This window comes from Hyla sarda, chromosome 5 (assembly GCF_029499605.1).
Source record: "Hyla sarda isolate aHylSar1 chromosome 5, aHylSar1.hap1, whole genome shotgun sequence".
Lineage (NCBI taxonomy): Eukaryota > Metazoa > Chordata > Amphibia > Anura > Hylidae > Hyla > Hyla sarda.
The window spans coordinates 75,286,749-75,312,157 of NC_079193.1; positions in this window are offsets into that span (position 1 = coordinate 75,286,749).

The window sequence follows — 25,409 nt, forward strand, 5'->3', positions numbered from 1 at the left end:
GCTGTACCATTCAGCCACTACATGGTCTCCTCATGCTTCAACCAACTCTAGGCTGTGCCATTCAGCCACTATTTGGTCTCCTCATGCTTCAGCCACTTCCAGGCTGTGTTATTAAGCCACTATGTGGTCTCCTCATGCTTCAGCCAATTCCAGGCTGTGCCATTCAGCCACTATATGGTCTCCTCATGCTTCAGCCAATTCCAGGCTGTGTCATTCAGCCACTATAAGGTCTTCTCGTGCTTCCGCCAATTCCAGGCTGTGCCAATCAGCCACTATATGGTCTCCTCATGCTTCAGCCATCTCCAGGCTGTGTTATGCAGCCACTATGGTTTCCTCATGCTTCAGCCAATTCCAGGCTGTGCCATTCAGCCACTATATGGTCTTCCCAGGCTTCAGCCACCTCCAGGCTGTGGCATTCAGCCACTATATGGTCTCCTCATGCTTCAGCAAATTCCAAGCTGTGCCATTTAGCCACTATATGGTCTCCTAATGCGTCAGCCAACTCCAGGCTGTGCCATTCAGCCACTATATGGTTTACTGATACAGCAAGGCATGATACATTACCTAAAAATATGTTATGGTAGCACTAGCTACGAAAAATCTTCAATTTAAGTTTTAAAATTAATCTTTTCATTTCAGAGATTGTGAAGCCCTATTGTCTTCTCATGCTGCTGTTAGCTCCAAGCTGTGCCATTCCGCCACCATATGGTTTACTGATGTTGCAGGGCCTGGTACATTACCTTAAATATATGTTATGGTAGCATTAGCATGAAAAATCTTCAATTTAAATTTTAAAATTCATCTTTTAATCTTAGGGATTATGAAGCCCTTTTGTCTACTTATGCGGCCGCCAGCTCCAGGCTGTGCCATTCAGCCACTATATGGTTTACTGATACTGCTGGGCCTGAAACATTACCTAAAATATTTTATGGTTGCAATAGCTAACATAAATCTTAATTAAATATCTTTAATCTTCTCTTTTGTGAGGCCCTATGGTCTTGTCAGGCTGTTGCCACCTCCAGACTGGGTCGTTCTGCCTCTATATGGTTTCTTCGTGCTGCCGACAATTCCAAGCTGTGTCATTCTGACAGATTTTGGTCTACTCATGCTGCTGCCACCTCTAGTCTCTGTCATTGTGCCGCCATGTGACTCCTTGTTAGATTGGGTTTTGCGGTCATACAGTATTAGTTCAAAGTAAACACTGGCACATTAACCTCTTCAGGACATAGGGTATATGGATACGCCCTGCATTCCGAGTCCTTAAGGACCGAGGGCGTATCCATACACCCGTGGGAATTCCGGTCCCCACCGCTAGCTGGTTGGGGACCGAAGCCGGATGCCTGCTGAAATCGTTCAGCAGGCATAGCGGCATATCGCCCAGGGGGTCATTATGCCCCCCATGTCGGCGATGGCCGCAGATCGCTGGACAATTCAGCCCAGCGATCTGCGGCGATTCCGGGTCAATCAGGTCTCTGACGGCCCCGAACAGCCATAGCTAGCAGGGGTGAAGTGGCACTGGTGCCACCTCACGATCGCCCTGATTCGTCGGCCGGTTTACCGGCCGACCAATCAGGGCACCTGCTGCGGGTGTCACTCCCGCAATACACTCTGCCCCTCTTCCGGAGGACGTGAGCGGGTGCGGGAAGAAGACCCCGGAGCTGGGGACCCCGATCCCCGGCGTCAATGTTGGGATCGGGGCCCCAGGAGCGGCGGCGGCGGCGAGGGACTGACCTGTGTCCCGGAGCAGCAGTAGGAGGTGAGTGACAGCCTCCTGCTGTTGCTTAGCAACAGCTCCCAGCATGCAAAAAGGGCATGCTGAGAGCTGAAGTAATGCAACAGCAGGAGGCAGACCACCACAACTCCCAGCATTCCCTTATGGGCATGCTGGGACTTATAGTTTTGCAACAGCTGGAGGCACATTTTTTCTATGGAAAAGTGTACCTTCAGCTGTTGTATAACTACAACTCCCAGCTTGCACAAACCGCTAAAGTGCATGCTGGGAGTTGTAGTGGTGCATCTGCTGGTTGCATAACTACAACTCCCAGCATGCCCCTTGGCTGTCGGTGACTGCTGAGAGTTGTAGTTTTGCAACAGCTGAAGGCGCAATGGTTGTGAAACACTGAGTTAGGTCACAAACTCAGTGATACATAACCAGTGTGCCTACAGCTGTTGCAAAACTAAGACTCTCAGCATGTAAAGTCTGTTAGCGCATGCTGGGAGTTGTAGTTTTGCAACAGCTGGATGTCCCCCCCCCCCCCCCAATGTGAACGTACAGGGTACACTCACACTGGGCGGACGTTTACAGTAAGTACTTTTTACCTAACTCAGTGTTTCACGACCGGTGTGCCTCCAGCTGTTGCAAACTACAACTCTCAGCAGTTACCGTACACCATGCACTGTACATGCTGGGAGTTGTAGTTTTGCAACAGCTGGAGGCACACTGGTTGTGAAACACTGAGTTAGGTCACAAACTCAGTGATACATAACCAGTGTGCCTACAGCTGTTGCAAAACTAAAACTCTCAGCATGTACAGTCTGTCAGCGCATGCTGGGAGTTGTAGTTTTGCAACAGCTGTATGTTCTCCCCCCCCCCCCAATGTGAACGTACAGGGTACACTCACATTGGGCGGAGGTTTACAGTAAGTATCCGGCTGCAAGTTTGAGCTGCAGCTAATTTTCTGCCGCAGCTCAAACTGCCAGCGAGAAACTACTGTGAACCTCCGCCCGTGTGACTGTACACTAAAAACACTACACTAACACAAAATAAACTAAAAAGTTAAAAACACTACATGTACACATACCCCTACACAGCCCCCCTCCCCTCCCCAATAAAAATGGAAAACGTCTGGTACGCCACTGTTTCCAAAACGGAGCCTCCAGCTGTTGCAAAACAAATACTCCCAGTATTACCAGACACCTACTGACTGTCCAGGCATGCTGGGAGTTTTACAACAGCTGGAGGCACCCTGTTTGGGAATCACTGGCGTAGAATTCCCCTATGTCCAACCCTATGCAAGTCCCTAATTTAGGCCTCAAATGCACATGGCACTCTCACTTTGGAGCCCTGTCGTATTTCAAGGCAACAGTTTAGGGTCACATATGAGGTATCGCCGTACTCGGGAGAAATTGTGTTACAAATTTTGGGGGCTATTTTCAGCTTTTACCCTTTTTAAAAATGTTAATTTTTTTGGGGAAAACAAGCGTTTTAGGTAAAAAAAATTTTTTATTTTTTTTACATATGCAAAAGTCGTGAAACACCTGTGGGGTATAAAGGTTAACTTAACCCCTTGTTACGTTCCCCGAGGGGTCTAGTTTCCAAATGGGTATGCCATGTGGGTTTTTTTTTGCTGTCCTGGCACCATAGGGGCATCCTAAATGTGGCATGCCCCCAGAGCAAAATTTGCTTCCAAAAAGCCAAATGTGACTACTCTTGTTCTGAGACCTCTAGTGCGCCAGCAGAGCCCTTTTCACCCCCATATGGGGTGTTTTCTGAATCGGAAGAAATTGGGCTTCAAATTTTGGGGGGTATTTTCTGCTATTACCCCTTTTAAATATGTAACATTTTTGGGAAAACAAGCATTTTAGGTAAAAATTTTTTTTTTTTTTTTACATTTGCAAAAGTCATGAAACACCTGTGGGGTATTAAGGCTCACTTTATCCCATGTTACATTCCCTGAGGGGTCTAGTTTCCAAAATGGTATGCCATGTGTTTTTTTTTTGCTGTTCTGGAACCATAGGGGATTCCTAAATGCAACATGCCCCCCAAAAACCATTTCAGAAAAACGTACCCTCCAAAATCCCCTTGTCGCTCCTTTACTTCTGAGCCCTCTACTGCGCCCGCCGAACACTTTACATAGACATATGACGTATGTGCTTACTCAAGAGAAATTGGGCTACAAATACAAGTAAAAATTAGCTCCTTTTAACACTTGCAAAAATTCAAAAATTGGGTCTACAAGAACATGCAAGTGTAAAAAATGAAGATTTTGAATTTTCTCCTTCACTTTGCTGCTATTCCTGTGAAACACCTAAAGGGTTAAAACACTAACTGAATGTCATTTTGAATACTTTGGGGGGTTTAGTTTTTATAATGGGGTCATTTATGGGGTATTTCTAATATGAAGACCCTTCAAATCCACTTCAAAACTGAACTGGTCCCTGAAAAATATCGAGTTTGAAAATGTTGTGAAAAATTGGAAAATTGCTGTTGAACTTTGAAGCCCTCTGGTGTCTTCCCAAAGTAAAAACACATCAATTTTATGATGCAAACATAAAGTAGACATATTGTATATGTGAATCCAAAAAAATGTATTCGTAATATACATTTTCCTTACAAGCGGAGAGCTTCAAAGTTAGAAAAATGCTAAATTTTCTAATTTTTCATCAAATTTACGGATTTTTCACCAAGAAAGGATGCAAGTTACCACAAAAATTTACTACTATGTTAAAGTAGAATATGTCACGAAAAACTATCTCGGAAACAGAATGATAACTAAAAGCATTCCAGAGTTATTAATGTTTAAAGTGACAGTGGTCAGATGTGCAAAAAATGCTCTGGTCCTTAAGGCCAAAATTGGCTTGGTCCTTAAGGGGTTAAATTTGGGAATCTAATATAAATTCTACATTTAAATTTAAATAAATCAATGTAATCTTTTCAAGACTGAGGCCCTATGGTCGTCGACATCATATTACTTGTGGAATTATCACAAGAATCCAATTAAACAGCTTGGACTGATAACAATGAACTATAACTGATTAAATTAAACATTTTCACTTTCATAGTGAGGGGGGCGCTGAGAGGCAGGGGCTGGAACAGGTGGTATCCCGCCCGGCAGAGGACCGCCAGATCGATGTTTACCAGAATGGATTCTCAAAAAATTCTAATTAATTAAAATAAAATAAAATTTAAATGACATAAAAAAATCTCTTCATTCTCTTCCATTTTGACACCATATTGTCTCCATGCTACCACATCAACGTTCTGCAGCAGTGATTCTAATAGCTTTGCATGTAATCTGCATGTCATACTGAATATCAGAATTATTTCACTAACACAGTACACTCCCTATGCGTGTTAGGACAAGGCAAAGTGCTCTACACCCCTATTGTGGTGTACAACTAAAGATCTAATTTCCCCTTTTAGGACATCCTTGTTGTGCAAGGAGGAAAAATCTTCTGCCTCGGATATATTGTGTGTCCAGGAGACACATCTAAATCCACAAGATCTATTTAGATCATATTATGACTGGTTTCTCCTATTAATATCTGCCCCTGATGTACTCAAAAAAGTTTCTGTAAGGATTTTCTTGTAGTTCCAGTGCTGGATAAAATTGTGGATGATGGCAGCAGATATGTGCTAGTTATCATATCCTGCACACAGTTTTGGCCCTTTATGCTCCTAGCTCAGACTAATAAATGTGTTTTAGGACTTTTTGATCATTTTGCAATATTTTAATATTATCATGTGGCCCAATATGGATTCTACATCTCCAGCTGTATCTCCTAACCCCTCCCCACTTTTCACTTTCTCTCAACAGTACAGCCTACATGATGTGTGGAGGTTGTAGGCTGGATCAGAATTTAAACTAATATCGATTTAATTGTAGTTGATAAGTTATTATTATCTCCATGCTGCGATCTCAGTACATCATAAGCCCTCACCCCAGTTTGGCATCTTTGGTATCTTAATTCCCCCATTCTTAATTTCCATTTATAAACTCAAAACTACAAAAGGCCTTATTCTTTCTGGCAGTCTCCCAGTCAATGTATGGCAACACATAGTAAGTGAGCTTTACACCTGTTCACACTGTTGTGGTGCTGTGCAGTGTCTATTGCTACCGCTGCGCCGTGACTGTGGGGAGGCGCAGCCCAGGGACTGGTTCGGGCAGCATTGGGGCTGCTCTGCCAGTGGGTCGTTCCCCCTGTGGGCACTGGAGTTGCAGCGGTGGTGGTCACAGGTGGCTGTGACGTGATTAGCGGGCTTGCACTTCATGATCATAAAGTACACTAGCAACCTGTTAGTTTAATAAATTTTGCTGAGAAGCATTAGATCAAGGTGCATGTTGTGGATGTGCGACCATGTCTGTTTTTTTGTCTACTTGAATTCCCAAAACAACATCTTTGTTTTTGGTTTATTTCTTACACTTTGTGCAAGGAATTTTTCTTCAGGCAGCTGTACATAATAAAATAATGCAATTGCACCAGTATCTTACGTGCCGTGTACCAGTGCCTAGATTATATGCTTAATTATTTTATTTCTGTTGTTTAATCATTCTTATGTGAACTTACATGTTGACACTTTACCACGTGATTCTTACTTGATTTTGTATGGATACTTTTTTCCCCACCCCTTTATATTTTTTCTTTTCCTGTACCCCTTGATTCTTTTTTGAAAAATAAAAACTTTAATGAGTGAAAATAACACAGTTGCAGGTTGAGCTTACTTACTTTCATTTTCTCAATACTGCCCTCAACACACTATGAAGATATCAGCTCTACAAGCTCAATGAAATTACCTAAATCCATATACATTTGATTTGGCCCTTAAAGGGGTACACCAATGGAAAACATTTTTTTTTTATAAATCAACTGGTGGCAAAAAGTAAAACAGATTTGTAAATGACTTATATTTAAAAATCTTAAACCTTCCAGTGCTTATCAGTTGCTGTATGCTCCAGAGGAAGTTAAGTTGTTCTTTCAGTCTGACCGCAGTGCTCTCTGCTGACACCTCTGTCCGTGTCAGGAACTGTCTGGAGCAGAAGAGGTTTGCTATAGGGATTTGCTCCTGTTCTGGACAGTTCCTGATACAGACAGAAGTGTCAGCAGAAAGCACAGAGAGACAGAAAAGAACTTCCTGTGGAGCATACAGCAGCTAAAATCTACTGGAAGGATTAAGATTTTTTAATAGAAGTAATTTACAAATCTGTTTAACTTTCTGGAGCCAGTTGATATGAAAAAAAAATTGTTTTCCACTGGAGTACCCCTTTAAATGTTGAAAATGAATTATTATTGGCCGTATTATAGGGCTGGTTCCCTTTTGTATGAAAAACTGAAGGTCCAGGTGACCAAAACTTGGACCCCCTTCTTTATATGATGGTCAAAGGGAGAGGGTGCAGGGTCAGAAGGGTATTGTAGATGTAATGACGACTTATTATTTGGACCTTTATAACTTACATAATGATTCTGCCACATCTCAGCCTATGTTGATAGCGACTGATTCTTTCCTGGCTGAAGTTTCTCTGCCTACCCTCTTACTTCGATAGATCACTAAACAGTCTGTTCCATTCTGTGTTCAAGAAGTCCTGCTGTCAAGTGGGGCAGGGATATGTGAAGCCCTGAGCTTAACCACAGCCCCTATCCCTGCCTTCTGGAGGGATCCAATATTCCAGGCAATGAATATTCTAGTGCGTTGAGTATAAATAGCCAGCCTAGAGTTGCATAGACGCTGGGACCAAATGTTATTGGGCACAACCTTTGATAGGTCTAGGAGGCTAACAAATCGTGCCTGCAGTGTACACAGGAGGATATAGCTTTTTTTCCTTAGTTGCTGATTTCATGGCCAGGTCGCATTGTGACAATGAAAATTATTTTATTGCTTATGATTTTGTATTTTTTCACAATGTCCCCTCCCTTTTTGTGTGATTATATGCCCCAATAGACAGAGATGGTCTGGCTTGTTCTTCTGTGTCCTCATATTATTTGATGGCTATCAGGGAACACTGTGTGGCTTTGTCTTTTCAAAGCAATGGGTTTCAGTGGAATTGTTTTAAGGGAGCGCATAGATCTTAGGTCATAGGTCATATATGTGTCATATACACGTATTTCCTCCTTTTCCTCACAATATTTTACTTCATGCTGCTTCATGCTATTTATGGTCTTCATTAATGATCCTTCCAAACTCACCAAGGATCTCTCCAGGTGTTACGGGCCCATCAAGAATCCTGGAAATTCTTTGCCATTGTCCTTTGTGGACAAATGGGAAGCAAATTTAAATGGGCACTCTGGCCCTAATACATCTTATCCTGTATCCAAAGGATAGGGGATAAGGTGTCTGATCGCGGGGGTCCCGCCGCTGGGGACCCACGCAATATGTTATTCATCACCCACCTTTGCTAGCTCTTCGCAGCGCTGGAGGCTCCGAGTGTCGTCACGACCATGGGGCCGGAGTATCGTGATGTCATGAGTCCGCCCCGTGTGATGTCACGCCATGCCCCCTCATTGCAAGTCTATGGGAGGGCGGGTGATGGCTGTCATGCCTCCTCCCATAGACATGACATCATAATTTTCCGGCCCTGAGGTCATCACGCTGCACACTCGGAGCCTCCAGCGCTGTGAAGAGCTCGCAATGGTGGGTGCTGAATGTCAGATTGCGAGGGTCCCCAGCGGTGGGGATCAGACATCTTATCCACCTATCCTTTAGAAAGGGGATAAGATGTATTAGGGCCGGAGTACCCCTTTAAGTAAAACATTCTTTAGCAATATCCATACCTCCTCTAAATCTTTAAACCATCTTGAGACTTCAAGGAAGTTGATGTATAGGAAACAATAATAATGTGGTCAAGACCTGCATGAAGATGCACACAAAAATGTTCAGCCAACCACAGAGTCCACAGCACATATGCTGAAATGCACCATTAGTTAATTTTACTTTCCAATTACTTACTATGGGAAACTGGCATGATGTGGTTACAAACCGCAACGTTAAGGAGGTGTCCATACGCAATAGTTTTTGAAGATATATCTGACAGCTATCTCTTCCAACCTCTCCATACACATAAATGTTCGGCACAACTGAATATATATGTGTTCTCTATGGGGAAGGATCAGCCACAGTGAGACAGCTTATCTCCTCTGGCTGTGGCTTATCCCATACCAATAGAGTCAAGCAACATTCTTGACCCCTCTCTCCACTGACAAAATCTGTCGGTGGAGAGTCAGTAGGCTGCCATACACATTGGGTAGTTTGCCAAACCCACTAAAGTCTGTAGATTATGTTGACCTTTGTTTAAGATATATGGGTGCCTTTACAGAAGAGCTCTGTCTTCCGGCAGGTAGAGCCCCACCCTACGATATCCATGTGCCTATAAATAAGGGTTGTTATTGTGAGGCAAGCCTCAGAAGAGCAAGGCTGACCTAATAAATAATGAAGAAATGATATACCTTGAGTGGTGTCACATTTAGGTACACTGACTTTACTAAGCAATGGTCCTGGCTGAACTATTTAGTAAACTAAAATGAAATCTGTTACGTAAAATATAGACTTCTTTCTGTGGTGGTAAATGCAAACATTTGTTTATAACATGGTTTAATGCGTTTTTAGTTTTACCCACAGATAAATAGAAAATGTGGCATTGTATTTAACAATGGAAAATAAAAAATCTGAAAACATTTTCATATTAAAACACATGCATTTGCAAGTACAGGCACCAAATATATAAATATCCATTGAAGTGTTGAAAGGCCAGCAAGCAATTGTGTAATGAATTCCCCACAATGCTTTCTATTATACGAGACCAAATCCATTCGGTTATCGATAGCTAAATGCTAGCAACATTTGTTGTCCAGTTGTTAGACAAGCATCATTTCATTTACACAATGGCAGGGAATATTTAATTGTAACCAAGAAGAGATAAGTAGTCTGAGAACGCTGCCGCTGCTGTGAGGTGCTGCAGAGACCAGCCGTTAAAAGAGATTAATATGGACCATTTAATATATGTAAATGTTGGTATATTTTTTTTCAGCATGTGAAAGGTAAGTGAAATAATGGCTATGTACATAGTGCACAGTACCATTTATTTTGTTCTGCTATTATTTAGTGGCTAATTATGTGAGGAAATTGAACAAATTGAAATAGACAAAGCCTTACAAAGCCTTGTGACATACAAGCTGTAAATGTGTTTATACTGCATAAAATGAAATTAATAAAAGTGTGTAAAATGAATAGAGCACAAAAAGAGTCATTGTACATCTTGTGTTTCCAAGTATTTTGTTTTTAAACAGAAAATACAGAAGACACTATACAGTGTAAGTATTTTATGCTATCAATGTGTGTATATATGTTTTCAATGGCAAGAGAAAAAAACTTCAAAATTGTACAAATCAATATGGTATAAAACAGTGTCTATAACCTAGGAGGACCTCATGAAAAAAAAGGGGGGGAAATAGCCCATAAGAAGTGCTCTAAAACGTAACTTTTACAGATTTTAGGCTAAAATACACCACGTCAGTGACCGAATAAAATATTCAGAAATGATCTGATGTCAATTGTACCAATTAAGAAAATAGCCCGACTATACTGTTTCAGAAGATATGCATAGTGCTCCAATCAATCACTCATAGATAGACACAAAACATTCTTAAATCAGGTCCATCACAGCATGGTGTAAATAATATAAAAACAGAACATGATATGTGACAAATACCGGACTGGCTAGTTTCCTGAGGGCAACCTGGGAAAATTAAAATAGAAAGAGATGCTATCAGAATCCCAGGTAGTTTCAAAGGCAATGTGTTGGTAAAGGATCATTTCACTACCTCCATACCCTTCACGATGCCTAGAAAGTAAAGAAAAACATTCCCCATTAGGGGTATTGTCCAGAAGCAAGGTACCTGGAAGAGAAACTGCCACCAGAACCTTGCTACTCACATTTAGATGTCCGGTATGTTAAAGATATGAGCAGGCCCGAGCGCTACCTACAGTGGTAGGGAGCCAGCTTTGTGGCTACTGGCGCTCTGCCCGGGATTTCTGGCGTGCGGTCTGATATCCAGAATGCCGGAGTCACATGACTCAATCCCAGTCACGTGGGTCGCAGTACAGCGATGTCTCAGATCACGTGACACAGCCGTGTCCGCTCTACAGAATCACCGCCGGGAATTACATGAGAGGAGTCAAGTCCCGCCACCGTGGTGAGATACAGCCACAGAGCAATCAAAATGGAGTGAACTGTATTATTAAGCTAGTGATTTAGGCTGATAAACGTGGTACTTAGTCAGTGGTAATAAAAATATAAGTGGTATTAAAAACTGGGCCCATCTATATTCTAAGTTGCTAACACCATATATTACAAGGAATGAGAGTTGGCAAACCACGAACAACACACCCTGATGTACTGGATGATATGTTAATGTAATACATTCATCCATATATCCCATATTGTATTAGCACTACAATCATGACTCCCATAGTGGAGGAATCCCTAAACAATGCCAAGGTGGGGAAATTGGAGCGGGGGCCTAGTGAGCCCATACTAATCCCTAGTTTGCCCTAAATATGCCCCTAATACCTAGGCGGGGTTGCCACGTTAAAAAGGGTGGTCCTGCTCACGAACCTCCTTTTAACCCCTTGACTACACTAACTATGTAATGACTCTTATCTCAGGACACCTACTATGGATCCACTATCTACCTACCATGTCAATAGTTAATGGGAGGAGCCATGTATATGAGATCTAAAGAAAACACAAAAAAAGTCTGTTGTTCATGAAGACCTATAGGGGCAGTGGAATTAAGTGTATGAATCCATTGACATTCTTTCTGTAATAAGATTCGATCCATATTTCCGCCCCGAGAGGAGGGTTTAACCCATTCCACTGCTGTGAAACTAAGTCCCTCTGTCTGGCCTCCATGCATGTTGTTGATATGCATAGTGAGAGATGTCTGTCTTTTGTTTCTGATGTCCCCTAAGTGCTCGAGTATTCTTCTTTTGAAGGCCTGTGTGGTTTTTCCCCCATATCTCATAGGGCACGAGCAGGTAGCCACATAGATGACTCAACATGAGTCACAGTTGATGAAGTTCCCTATTTTGTAGCTCATATCAGACAGGATGTCCCTAAAGACTTTTGTTTTTGATACGAAGGGACAGGCCATACATTTGGCACATTGGTAGCAACCCTTCGATTCCCTAACCAGGTATTCCTCGAGTGTGTATCTGGCGCCAAGGCTCCTCCCTCTCCTAAATGTTATCTGTGGTTGTTGATTTATGACTTCAGTAAGATCAGGATCCATCTTTAAAATCCCCCAATATTTCTCAAGGATCAATCTAATCGGGCTTGCAGCTTGATCAAATGTGCCTATGACCCTAATGGGGTTATTGGAATCGTCTTTCCTACGAGGTATAAGTAGGTAATCTCTTGGAGTCCGTCGGGCATGATGAAAGGCATCCCTTAAGATCTAGTCAGGATAACCTCGGTTTCTGAAGCGAGTTCTCAGGTCATGAGATTGTATAATGAAATCCTCTGTCTGAGAACAGTTCCTCCTGAGGCGGAGATACTGGCCCCTCGGAATCCCCCTTTTTAGGGGGGCCAGGTGCCATCTCTCCCACCTCAGGAGGCTGTTAGTAGCTGTTTTTTTTATGGTGCACTGTTGTTCGAAGCATGCCACTCTCATCCCTTTCAATATTAAGATCAAGAAAAGCCAATTTGGTATGGCTAATTTCAAATGTGAAAAATAAACCCATAGGATTAGTGTTCAATGATCGCATGAATATTTTAAACTCATCCTCAGAACCCTGCCAAAGTACGAGGTGTCGGCTAGTGGAAGCACACTTAGCATGCAAAACAGTACTGTCCCATCATCACCTCTGCCTCCAGCTTTCTCCTGCCTGTTCTGCACGTATTGTATATGCTTTACGGACCTAAGTAAAATTATGATCACTGGATGGTGAGTGCAGTCTCCTTTTTTTCTTACATTACAAAGTATGAGAATGTCATCATTTAACCTTGCCCATAATAGGGCAAGGTCACTGTATTTTTCTCTCTCGTCAACAAAGATTAGGCTTGCCTCCCACCAGCCTAGGAGCATGTTGGCATATGTGGGGGCACAGGGGCTCCCCATGGCCGTGCCCCTAAGCTGGTGGTATATTTGGCCATCAAAAAGAAAATAATTCCGGGTGAGGATGAATTCGAGTAACCTGATTATTAAGGTATTGTGTGCTAGCAAGTGATTACCTCTAGATGATAGAAAAAATGAAACAGCCCTCATACCCATCTCATGTGGAATAGTTGAATAGAGGGCTTCCACATCAATGCTTGTTAACAATGTGTTTTCATCAAGTGACAAGCCCTCAATCTTGCTCAAAAGATCCATCGAGTCCCTCGTGTAAGATGGAACGGTAAGGACAAAATCTCTCAGGTCTTGACCAAGGTATATGCCAATATTCTGCCCTATGCATCGGACGCCCTTTAAGGGGGTGACCCCCTATGTATCTTAGGGAGAGCATGAAAGGTAGCAATAGTTGGTTTAGCTGGCAATGGAAACTGGCATTCCTGTGTCACTCAACAGTTTATCACTTTTGGCCTGAGAAGTAATATCTCTCATTTCTGATAGATATTCACGGGTAGGATCCCTTGGGAGAATTTCATAGGTGGTCCTATCGTCCAGTAATTTGTGACACATCTGAACATAGTGTGTTCTGTTAAGAACCACAATATTACCCCCTTTATCTGAGGATTTAATAATTAAATCCTTATTATGCCAAAGTTGTTTCATTGCATATTGTTCTTGCCTTGAGAGATAATTTTTAACTGGAAGACCCGAAGTGGCAAGTGTTCTTAGATCCAGTTGTACCAAGTCCAGAAAGACGTCTACACAGGAGGTTTCACTGGTAGGTGGGAATGAATTACTAGTGGGTCCATATGTCGTAAAGGGCCCTTCCCCCTTGGTCTATTATTTTCATCTAACAGATCTGCAAGGGTTCTTGTTGCAAATAAGTCCCCCACGTCAATCCCAAGCTCCTGACACTCACGCCTCTCTTTTTGCTTGTAAAACTTGTGCCACTTTAGTTTTCTGGCAAACAGGTGCAAATCCTTAGTCATGTAAAGTAGTCATACATCACCATGGGTACAAATGAAAGACCTCTACTAAGGAGATGCACCTATTGCTCAGACAACACAAAATTTGAAAGGTTAACCACCTGCAATTCATCACCATATAATGAATTCTTTAATAATGGGTTTTTGAAAGTAGGGGATATGGATCTCTACTGTTGTCCCTGCTGGCTTCTCCTAAAAAAGGAGGAGCTGTAAAGGAAGAGATAGAGGAACCATCGGTACATGATGTATGGTTTATTGGCCTCTACCTGTAACTCTGCGTCTGCGGGGTTCACCTCTTCCATCTGGTTGGCCCCTAGAGTAGCCTCTCCCTCTTCTACCTCTCCCCCGCTTCTACTGAAACAGTATAGGCTATTTACTTAATTGGTACAACTGGCATCATATCATTTCTGAATATGTTATTGGGTCACTGAAGTGGTGTATTTTAGCCAAAAATCTGTAAAAGTTACATTATCGAGCACTTCCTATGGGCTATCCCCCCCCCCCCCCCTTTTTTTTATATTTATTTTGCTGGGAAGAGTTATACAAATATCTCACCTACTGTGGGGTGGACACAATACCGCAGACCCTGTTCATATAATCATGTAATGGTTTACACAGTGATGTCTGGCTAGCTTTGTCACTGGAGAAAGAGGTCTTTTCGGACAAGACATTTACGACAGTACGCTATTTCCTTTTGGGAAGTACAGGGTTTGAGAACTATATCCATCATGGTATAGTTCCTCATTGTCTCCGAATCCCTGTGCTCCCAGCTGTACGCCTATATATGCCTTCAGTTGTCAAAATGTGGGAACAAGAAGCAACAAATACCTCTATCAGGTTTCTCCAGATCCTGTTGGAGGAGGAAAAAATTAATTTAAAGACTGCTGAATTAAAACTTAAAGAACAGAAAGAAATTACATTAAAATTTAAGAGTGATCCGGATTTTGTTAATCGTGAGACCCAACTCCACTGTAATCTCAAAGAAAGAAAACATTCTCAATTTGTGAGAGATTTGCGTGATTTTCGAGAGAACCGTGCCTACACTGTTGTGGGGAAAGGAGCCCCCCCCCCCACCTTGTGAATTTGAAACAGAGATATCCTCCTCAGAAAAACAGACCCTCCAGAGTCCGAGCAGACTGGGGGGAGAGGTAGAAGAGGGAGAGGCTACTCTAGGGGCAAACCAGCAGGGAGGGGAGAACCCCGCAGACGCAGAGTTACAGGTAGAGGCCAATAAACCATACATCATGTACCGATGGTTCCTCTATCTCTTCCTCTACAGCTCCTCCTTTTTTAGGAGCCGCCAGCAGGGACAACAGCAGGGATCCATATCCCCTACAATCAAAAACCCATTATTAAATAATTCATCATCTGGTGATACATTGCAGAGGGATAACCTTTCAGATTTTGTGTTATCTGAGCAACAGGTGCATCACCTTAGTAGGGGTATTTCATTTGTACCCACGGTGATGTATGACTCCTTTACATGACTAAGTATTTGCACCTGTTTACCAGAAAACTAAAGTGGCAAAAGTTTTACAAGCAAAAAGAGATGCGTAAGTGTCAGGAGCTTGGGATTGATGTGGGGGACTTATTTGCGACAAGAACCCTTGCAGATCTGTTAGATGAAAATAATAAACCAAGGGGGGAAGGGCCCTTTACGACATGTGGACCCACTAGTAAATCATTCCCACCTACCAGTGACTTCTTTCTGGACTTGGTACAACAGGATCTAAGAGCACTTGCCAATTCGGGTCTTCCAGTTAAAAATAATCTCTCAAGACAAGAACAATATGCAATGAAACAACTTCGGCATAATAATGATTTAATTATTAAATCCTCAGATAAAGGGGGTAATATTGTGGTTCTTAACAGAACACACTATGTTTAGATGTGTCACAAATTACTGGACGATAGGACCACCTATGAAATTCTCCCAAGGGATCCTAACCGTGAATATCTATCAGAAATGAGAGATATTATTTCTTAGGCCAAAAGTGATAAACTGTTGAGTGACACAGAAATGCCAGTTTCTATTGCCAGCTAAACAGACTATTCCTAGCTTTTATGCTCTCCCAAAGATACATAAGGGGGTCATCCCGCTTAAGGGGCATCCGATAGTATCACGGATAGGTAGCATAGGGCAAAATATTGGCATTTACCTTGAGCAAGACTTGAGAGATTTTGTCCTTACCCTTCCATCTTACACGAGGGACTCAAAGGACCTTTTGAGCAAGATTGAGGGCTTGTCACTTGATGAAAACACATTGTTAACAAGCATTGAATAATCACCCGGAATCATTTTCTTTTTGATGGCCAAATATACCACCAGCTTAGGGGCAATGCAATGGGGATCCTCTTTGCCCCCACATATGCCAATATGCTCCTAGTCAGGTGGGAGGCCAGCCTCGTCTTTGTTGACGAGAGAGAAAAATTCAGTGACCTTGCCCTGTTATGGGCAAGGACAATTGATGACATTCTCATACTTTGTAATGCAAGGAAAAAAGGAGACTGCACTCACTGTCCAGTGATCATAATTTTACTTAGGTTCGTAAGGCATATACAATACGTGCAGAACAGACAGGAGAAAGCTGGAGGCAGAGGTGATGATGGGACAGTACTGTTTTGCATGCTAAGAGTGCTTCCACTATTCGACATCTCATACTTTGGCAGGGTTCTGAGGATGAGTTTAAGACATTCATACGATCATTGGACACTAATCCTCTGGGTTTATTTTTTCACATTTGAAATTAGCCATACCAAATTGGCTTTTCTTGATCTTAATATTGAAAAGGATGAGAGTGGCATGCTTCGAACAACAGTGCACCATAAAAAAAACAGCTAGTAACAGCCTCCTGAGGTGGGAGAGCTGGCACCTGACCCCCCTGAAAAGGGGGATTCTGAGGGGCCAGTATCTCCACCTCAGGAGGAACTGTTCTCAGACAGAGGATTTCATTATACAATCTCGTCACCTGAGAACTCGCTTCAGAAACCAAGGTTATCCTGACTAGATCTTAAGGGATACTTTTTGTCATGCCCGACGGACTCCAAGAGATTATCTACTTATCCCTCATAGGAAAGATGATTCCAATAACCCCCATGAGGGTCATAGGCACATTTGATCAAGCTGCAAGCCCGATTAGATTGATCCTTGAGAAATATTGGGGGATTTTAAAGATGGATCCTGTTCTTTCTGAACTCATAAGTGAATGACCACAGATAATGTTTAGGAGAGGGAGGAGCCTTGGGGACATTCTGACTCAGAGCCACTTGACGCCAGATACATGCTCGAAGGATATCTGGTTAGAGAATCTAAATTGAAGGGTTGCTACCGATGTGGCAAATGTAAGGCCTATATCTTTCTATTAAAAACAAAGGTCTTTAGGGACATCCTGTATGATACGAGCTACCAAATAACTTCATCAACTGTGACTCATGTGAAGTCATCGATGTGGCTACCTGTTCATTCCGGATGAGAAAAACCACATGGGCCTTCAAAAGAAGAATTCTCAAGCAATTAGGGGACTCAGAAACAAAAGAGAGACCTCTCTCGCTATCCATATCAACAACATGCATGGAGGCCAGACAGAGGGACTTAGTTTCACAGCAGTGGAATGGGTTAAACCCTCCTCTTGGGCCGGAGATATGGATCGAATCTTATTACAGAAAGAATGTCAATGGATTCATACACTTAATTCCACTGCCGCTATAAGTCTTAATGAACAGCAGAATTTTTTGTGTTTTCTTTAGATCTCAAATACATATACATGGCTGCTTCCTTTAAGTAATGACATGGTAGATAGATAGTGGACCCTTAGTAGGTGTCCCGAGATAAGAGTCTTAACATAGTTAGTGTAGTCAATGGATTAACAGGAGGTTTGAGAGCGGGACCACCTAGGTATTAGGGGCACAATTAGGGCATACTAGGCATAAGTATAGGCTCACTAGGCCCCCGCTCCAATTCCCCCATCTTGGCATTGTTTAGGGATTCACCTACTATGGGAGGAGCCATGATTGTAGTGCTAATACAATATGGGATATATGGATGATATATGTATCACATTAACATATCATCCAGTATATCAGGAAGCATTGTTCGTGGTTTGCCAACTCTCTTTCCTTGTAATATATATGACGTTAGCAATTTAGAATATAGAAGGGCCCTTTTTTTAATACCATTTATATTCTTATTACCACTATGTAATTACCACATTTATCATTCTAAATCACTATCTTAATAATACAGTTCACTCAATTTTGATTGCTCTGTGGCTGTATCTCCCCACGGTGGGCGGGACTTGACTCCTGGCATGTAATCACCGATGGTGATTCCGCAGAGTGGACGCGGCAGTGTCACGTGATCGGAGAGATCGCTGTACTGCGACCCACGTGACTGGGATTGCATCGTGTGACTCCGGTGTTTCGGATATCAGACCACAAAGCTGGCTCCCTACCACTGTAGGTAGCACTCGGGCCCGCTCATATCTTTAACATACCGAACATCTAAATGTGAGTAGCCAGATTCTGGCGGCAGTTTCTCTTCCAGGTACCTTGCTTCTGGACAATACCCCTAATGGGGATTTTTTTTCTTTACTTTCTAGGCACCCAGAAGGGTATGGAGGTAGTGAAAGTATCCTTTACCAACACATTGCCTTTGAAACTACCTAGGATTCTGATAGCATCTCTTTCTATTTTCATTTTCCCAAGTTGCCCTCAGGAAACTAGCCAGGGTATTTGTCACATATCATGTTCTGTTTTTTTACTATTTATACCATGCTGTGATGGACCTGATTTAAGAATTTGAATGTCTATATAATAGTGATTGATTGGAGCACTATGCATATCTACTGAAACAGTATAGTCGGGCTATTTACTTAATTGGTACAACTGACATCAGATAATTTCTGAATATTTTATTTGGTCATTGAAGTGGTGTATTTTAACCTAAAATCTGTAAATGTTACATTTAAGACCACTTCCTATGGGCTATTCCCCCCCCCCTTTTTTATATTTGTTTAGCCCCTTTTTTATATTTATTTTAACCCCTTTAATGTAGTGAAGCTGAAACTAGAATACTGCCATTGATAAGGTTTGATATCTAGGACTTATAATAGAAGAGAAAGGAAGGGAGTTATCTTTCTTTGAAGGGGTTCTCCTGAATGAATGAATAAATGCCTGAATGATGCTTCCCCAGCAAACAGTTGTCATTATAAGAAAAAGCTGCATACAATTTCTCAATATCCTTCCCTCAGATGTTGCAGGAGATGCCTTTCACAATGTCCATCCAAATTAATAGTAATAATAACAACATAATATATATGGTGGAGTTGAGTTGCACGTTCTAGAGTTTCTCAGCATAGAGGTGACATCATGGTGCTCTGTAGCCAGTCTTAATCCAGAATGTCTTAGAGTAAGGTCTCAAGTGGGTAATAATGTCCATATTTTCTAATAGGGAACTTGAAAAGGGACTTTCAAAATGGCACAATGCCTATACTTACATCACCATTACTTTTTTGGGTGGCATTTACTAATGACCAGATTTCTGCAAATTTCAGTTAGAAATACCTATCATATCGTTCCCCTTCACCTTGTCCTTCCCCACCACTTCCTGCAGATTAGGGAAATCGAGGGGCTCCTAGAGTAGAGAGATGGCTGTCAGAGAAAACACAGTTCTCCAGTACTTGAATGAAGATAAAATAAATATCCAGGTCATGAGTAGGAACCAATGGGCATGACATGAAACATGTAGACCTCTTTGCCCTCGTGGTTCCTGGAGTGTGTTTGTTTTTATGGCATAGCCACAGACCAGAGTGTCTGTGCTGACCTGTTTCCCCAACAAAAAAGTTAATAAAATGAGTATGAGAGCTTCAGAACCGGACCATAGAGCAGTGGAAGAATGTGGCCTGATCTATTGAATCATGCTTTCTTCCTGGGGATGGCTGGGTGATGTGGAAGAGATAGCACCAGGATGCACTTTGTGAAGTATTTTATGTTGTGTAAATAGGTAAGCCTTAATAAAGCCACATGGCCTTAAAAGGTATTCCACCCCTAGACATCTTATCCCCTATCCAAAGTCCCCTATCCAAAGTCCCATAGACTTGCATTGAGGGGGTGTGACCATGATGTCACAGGCCTCCACCCCACAACGCCAGTCATCCTGCACAGAGCAAAGTTAGCTCCGTGCACCGGATGTCTGGGGTGGCGGGACCCCCACGATCAGACATCTTATCCCCTATCCTTTGGATAGGGGATAAAATGTCTAGGGGCGGAGTACCCCTTTAACTTTTAAGCAGTGTTGTGCGTTTATTAATTTATAATTAATTGCAGCTTGTTTATTATAACTGATGTCTCTATATCTGCATGCTCCTAGCCACACTGCAAACTTTATTTAGGAATAGTTTTAGCACCATGACAAAAAAAAAACTGGCCTACATGCATGGCATACGTGGCTGTATGATCGCTGGAGCAGCTATTATAAGGTGCGATAGACAACCCTGAATCAACCCATTAGAAATAGACCCTACTAACCAGTGATCGGCCCTAAGGTCTGCTCCAAATGGGGTTATTTTCTGATGGACCTTTAGGGCCCTGTTGAATATGGAAGCATTTTTTGTTATCAGAGTGGGATTACTGGAGGAACTTCTGGTACACTGAAGGGCTAATGTGACCCTAAGTGAGGTAATTCATGAGTGCTGCCGTAGTAGTGGTAGTAGTCATGCAGTTTTCCCAGAAGTAGATATAAAATGTAACTAAACATCTAAAGTACGTTTTAGCACAGCAGAGGAATATGACTCAAGGATTTATATTTACTAGAGATTTTATTATTGTAGAGAGAGATACTCAACTTTACAAACTACGGTACTTACAGCTTTAAGGAGATGACTGTTCCGTACATTAAATTGTTCTAATAAGAACGTCTGTTATAATATTCAATAAAAACTAGCAAAATATTTTATGCTGTTGTTTTAAGGAGTCTGACAAACATAACCTTAACCATAGCAGCGGTAATATTTTATTTGGCTTTGTTCTGTCCAGGTGTTTTTTTTTTTACATTGCTGTGAAGAAATATGTATAAAATGTTACTGGGTTCTTGCTGGTGACAGGTCGTAAGACAGAAAATCTGTGATGACCCTTCTCCTCACTATTCATTTATCTGCGAGGTGGTATCTCCTGATAGATTTTTCCTGTGTGATTTATTGCAGTAAAACACTACATAGAAATGGGCTTTTGATAAAATTGTTCAAGGATTCTTGTACAATATATCCTAATCTTCAGATGTACACTACAGGATGTTTTGCTTTTTTAAGCTATAAATAAGCACTGGTAAATGTTATAATAAATCTGCACATTTAAGGCACTGCTTGGGGAAGAAGAAAATGTAGCGTGTATCTTCCGTGTTATCAGTGACTGTGATATGTCCAGAGCATTTCACTGAGAGGAGATTTTATTTTAAATTGTTTACATTTTTAGTTATTTTACAGTAAATTTTTTATTTATTTTTTATTTCTGTTTCAAAAGGTCATCATTAGAGATGAGCGAATTTTTGAAAAATTCTATTCGACCAAACTTTCCCAAAAAATGTGGTTTGATCCAGATTTATTTGCAGCAAATCTGTATTAAAAATGGCTATTTCTGGCCTACAGAGATCCTCAATAGGGGTGTAGAACCCTTTGCCTTACTGTAACACGCATAGGGAGTGTGCTGTGTTAGTGAAATCATACTGTTATTCAGTATGACATGCAGACTAGAGGCGTCGCTATTAGGCTAGGTTCAGACTACAGAATCTCCGGGAAGAAAATTTCCGCCCGGAGATTCCGAGTGCAGCCAGCGCTGACTGAATCAGTCGGCGCTAGGACCGCGCAGACACTGCAGTCTCCAATAGACTGCAATGTGTTCCGCACGGATTTCACGGATTTCCGCCTGAAATTTCCAAGCAGATTTTCCGCTCACAAATTCCGCTTCACAAATTCCGAAGTGTGAATTTGTGAACGGAAAACCATTCATTACACTATACATTTTAGCAAGCGGAATTTCCGCCTGCAATTTCAAAGAGGAATTGCAGGCGGAAATTCCGTATTCTGAACCTAGCCTTAGAATCACTGTCGCAAAGTGGCACATTGACAGGAATCTGAAGGTGGCATCAGTATGAGGAGACCATAGAGTGGCTGTATGACACAGAATGGAGGTGGCGGCAGCATGAGAAGACCATACAGTGCCTGAATGACACAGACACAGCGTGGGGGCAGCATGAGAAGACCATACAGTGGCTGAATGACACAGTGTGGACGTGGCGGCAGCATGAAAAGACCATATAGTCGCTGAATAACACAGCGTGGAGACGCGGCAGCATGAGAAGACCATATAGTGCCTGAATGACACAGCATGGGGGTGGCGGCAGCATGAGAAGACCATATAGTGTCTGAATGACACAGCGTGGAGGTGGCGGCAGCATGAGGAGACCATATAGTGGCTAAATGACACAGCCTGGAGGTGGCGGAAGCATGAGTGGACCAGATAGTGGCTGAATGGCACAGCCTGGAGCTGGCAGCAGCCTGAGGAGAACATATGGTGGCTGCATGAGACAGCCTGGAGCTGGCGGAAGCATGAGGAGACCATCTAGTGGCTGAATGACACAGCGTGGAGGTGGCGGCAGTATGAGGAGACCTTATAGTGGCTGAATGGCACAGCCTGGAGCTGGCAGCAGCATGAGGAGAACATATGGTGGCTGTATGAGACAGCCTGGAGCTGGCAGCAGCATGAGGAGAACATATGGTGGCCTTTTTAAGGCGAGTAACACTTTCCTCGAAAAGGAGGAAGGGAACAACGTATGTTCCATTGTAGCAGGTGGAGGCAAAAAATTCCCCTGTAAGGCCCTACTCTGGCATTATTAATTCCCTTCTTGGCAAGTGTTACTCACCCTAAAAAGGGCAGCTCAACACAGGTACCTCTCCCTATTTCCACCTGCAAACATTGCCATTTCCAAGGGTTCTTCAGTGAAAATAGAGAGAGGTTCCTGTGTGGGGCCCTTTTTAAGACGAGTAACACTTTCCTCAAAAAGGTGGAAGGGAACAAAGTATTGTCCATTGTAGCAGGTGGGGTAAAAAATGCCCCTGTAAGGCCCTACTCACGCCCTATTAATTCCCTTCTTGGAAAGTGTTACTCACCCTAAAAATGGCGGTCCCATACAGAAAACTGTTCCTATTTCCACCTAAAAACCCTGTGAAATGGCAGTGTTTGTAGGTGGAAATGGTGAGAGGCTCCTGTGTGGGGCTGCCCTTTTTTAGGGCGAGTAACACTTGCCAAAACGGGAATTAATTATGCCAGAGTGGTTTTTACCCCCCACCAGTTACAATGGACCATATGTTGTTCCCTTCCACCTTTTAGAGGTCTTTTCATCACATCATTACTTGGTGTGTAGGTGGCACATGGTGTTTTTTTCACACCTTTCCTTTTATTTGATTTAAAAAAAAATTTGGGTACAAATATTTTGTCCTAAGAAAAGTTAAGCTTTAGCTAATGCATATCCTCAATACTTACTTGTGGTCTAATGCAAAGGAATGTTTGTAACTGGGTAAATATGTTTTGCACTATCCATATTTGTGAAGTGTTGGTGAGGAATCATGGTCAATCTACTCTAATGCATCAGGCATTGGTGGGTGGAAATCCTGACTGATCCATGCCTGATTCCTCTTCACGAATGTCAGTCTCTCCACATTTTTCATGGAAAGACGAGTTCTCCTTGGGGTTACTATGGCCCCCGCCGCACTAAACACCCGCTCTGATGGCACACCACTGGCCGGGCAGTACAGCATTTCCAGGGCAAACTCTGCTAGTTGCGGCCACAAATCAAGTTTGGCTGCCCAGAAGTCCAGCGGATCTTCAAGGTGTGTTGGCATGGTCATGTCAAGGTATGCCATCACCTGCTGGTTCAAGTCCTGCTCCAGGTTTACCTGCTGCTGATGAGTTGCTTCACTATGCGGGTGAATAAAGCTACTCATCAGCGATTGTAGACTCAGGCTGCTGCTGATTGAGCTGGTACTGCTCCTGCCACCCCACCCCTCCTCAGCAGCCAGGGCAGTGGAAGGTGAGTGCAAAGGGCTGGCCGAGTAAGACCTGAGAGAGGATGGACGATGGCACAGATAGGCCTACTGACTATGTAGGAGATCTCTGTATTGGTCAGTTTGTCCTCCCTCTCAGTGAGTGTAAAAAAGGCCCCCAATTTGTGGCGGTTACGAGGGTCCAATAAGGTGGAGAGCCAAAAGTCATCCCAAATTCGGCGTTCATTACGCAAGCAAGTGAGCATGCATCGTGCCATTTGTGCAAGTGACTCGGAGGGACTCCTTGCCTTCATCTCTACGCCATACTGCCATGGTGTGTCTGGGTCCCCTGTCTCACCTTCCTCATAACCCTCTAGCTCCTCTGGCTGCTCCTGCTCCTCCTCTCCTGTCAGATGACTAGACAAACCTCCCATCTCGTGAAACCTAAACTGTGCTTCACTGTGCCCCTTCCCATCCTACTCCTCCAGTTCAGCCCCCACAGGGCTTATGTGGCCGTGAGATGTAGGCGCCATGTCTCCATTGCCCTGAGCCATCGTATCCAACACTTGTTGTAGTAAATTAATCAGTGGAATGATATTGTTCATCCCGTAAACCTGGCGACTGAGCAATAAGGTGGCTTCCTCAAAGGGCCTGAGCAAGCGGCAGGTGTCACGTATGAGCTGCCACTGGTTCAAATTGAAGTTACACAGGGGAGTCCCCCCCTATCCGTTAGGATCATCAAGAAATCGGTGATTGCTTTTCTCTGTTCGTATAGTCGGTCCAACATATGGAGGGTGGAATCCCAATGTGTGGAAACGTCGCAAATCAGACTATGTTGAGGGATACCGTTCTGAGGCTGCAGCTTAAGGAGGGTGGGATTTGCATTGTTGGAGTGGATGCAAAGTTTCCTTCCCATTTTTAGGATGTCTTGCAGAGGGGGGGACACTTCAGGAACTGCTTGACAACAAGATTGAACACGTGTGCCATGCAAGGTCTATGGCACAGCCTTCTCTGTCACGGCGCAGACAAGATGTTCTTCCCATTGTCGGTCACAATTGTTGCCATTTCCACTTTTCGTGGAGTAAGGCATGATTCGATTTCTTGATGAATTACTTTTAACAGTTCCTTCCCTGTGTGACTCTGTTCACCAAAGCAAACCATGTGAAGAACAGCGTAACACTGCCATGCCCTGCACACATGGTATGCTGGAGGGGCACTGAGACTTGTCCGTGCAGTGGAGGCTGAGGAGGTGGAGTCGCACACTGTCACAGGACCAATAGCCTGAGAGCGTGGAGGCGGAAGCGGCGTGACCTGTCCAAGTTGCTGTTGTGGCTGTAGAGGAACCACATTCACCTAGTGGGCTGTAAAGGATATGTATTGTCCCTGACAGTAGTTACAGCTCCACACGTCGGCGCTGCCGTGCACTTTGGTACACACCGACAGGCTCAAGGACTGGCCCACCTTCTGTTTCACAACATTGTGCAGGGTTTGTACAGCTTTCTTCACAAAGAAATAATGGCTTGGGACTCTCCACCTCGGCTCCGCACAAGCCATCGGTTCTCTGAAA